Source organism: Apis dorsata, unplaced genomic scaffold, assembly GCF_000469605.1.
Source record: "Apis dorsata unplaced genomic scaffold, Apis dorsata 1.3 scaffold_525, whole genome shotgun sequence".
NCBI classification, from domain to species: Eukaryota; Metazoa; Arthropoda; class Insecta; order Hymenoptera; family Apidae; genus Apis; species Apis dorsata.
In genome coordinates this window covers 593,310-594,095 of record NW_006263748.1, presented here as the reverse complement: position 1 = coordinate 594,095, position 786 = coordinate 593,310, and the positions used below count along the sequence as shown (strand labels likewise).

At 45.3% G+C, this 786-nt stretch overlaps 1 protein-coding gene across 2 annotated transcripts in view; it reads left to right on the top strand.

Moving 5' to 3' along the window:
- Positions 1 to 786, top strand: part of LOC102672766 (synaptogenesis protein syg-2) — a 75,923-nt gene that overhangs the window by 6,718 nt on the left and 68,419 nt on the right. The window contains exon 1 of one of the 2 annotated variants that reach the window (XM_006620699.2): positions 236 to 246. The exons of the other annotated variant lie outside the window; for it this stretch is intronic. The gene's annotated coding sequence lies outside the window, so the exon portion shown is untranslated. Of the gene's footprint in view, positions 1 to 235; positions 247 to 786 lie in introns of those variants that run through there. 2 annotated transcript variants of the gene reach the window in all.

The following is a 786-nucleotide window of genomic DNA, read 5'->3' as shown; positions in this document are numbered from 1 at the left end:
TATATATATATATCGTTAATCGTTAACGGTTAAAAGGTGACTCGTTTGCTTCTTCTTTTCTCTTCTCTCTCCTTTTCCTTTCCTTTCTTTTTTTCTTCCCGTTACGTTATTTCTTCAACTTTTCCCCAACTCGGCGTACTTTTATCTTTCTCGAGCTCGCAATTAGGTCGGTGAATCTATTAAAACTTGAAAACTCAGCTTCGTCAAGTGTATCGTATTTAACGCACGATAACGCGTAGATATCGAGTTTTTTCTTCTTCTTCTCGAACGATACGTTTCTCCTTATGAACCTTACGATGGCGGTAAAGAACATTAGAATTAGCGAAGGGAGTTAGAGCGCACACGTGGAAGACGAAGGTGCGTTAAACGGCACAAGTCGAAGAGTTCTCGAGAGTTCTTCTATCTCGCGACCAAGTTTGCCGAGTGTTGCCGCTCGATAAAAGTGTTTCTCTTCCCTCTCTCCCTTGTAGTTTATAGCGAAGCGAAACTTTCGGCTTCCTCCTCGCCGCGCAGACACCTTCCTCCGTTTCTTGGTTTTTGCGATTGCCACGGGACGACCAGCGCGCCGCGATAACGACGCGATCGTCTCGGATGATCGAGGGAAGGAGGATGGTAATAATTCGGTTTTTTAACTCCTTCGTCCTTTTTCTTCCCTTCCGAACGACACGAATCTCCGTGGATTCGGTGTAGCGAAAAATTAGGCCAAGTCTGGACCGTTAGCAGAGCCCAACTTTCCATCCTTTTATCTTATCGAGTTACGCGCTCGTTATTTCCCCGGCTGACAAA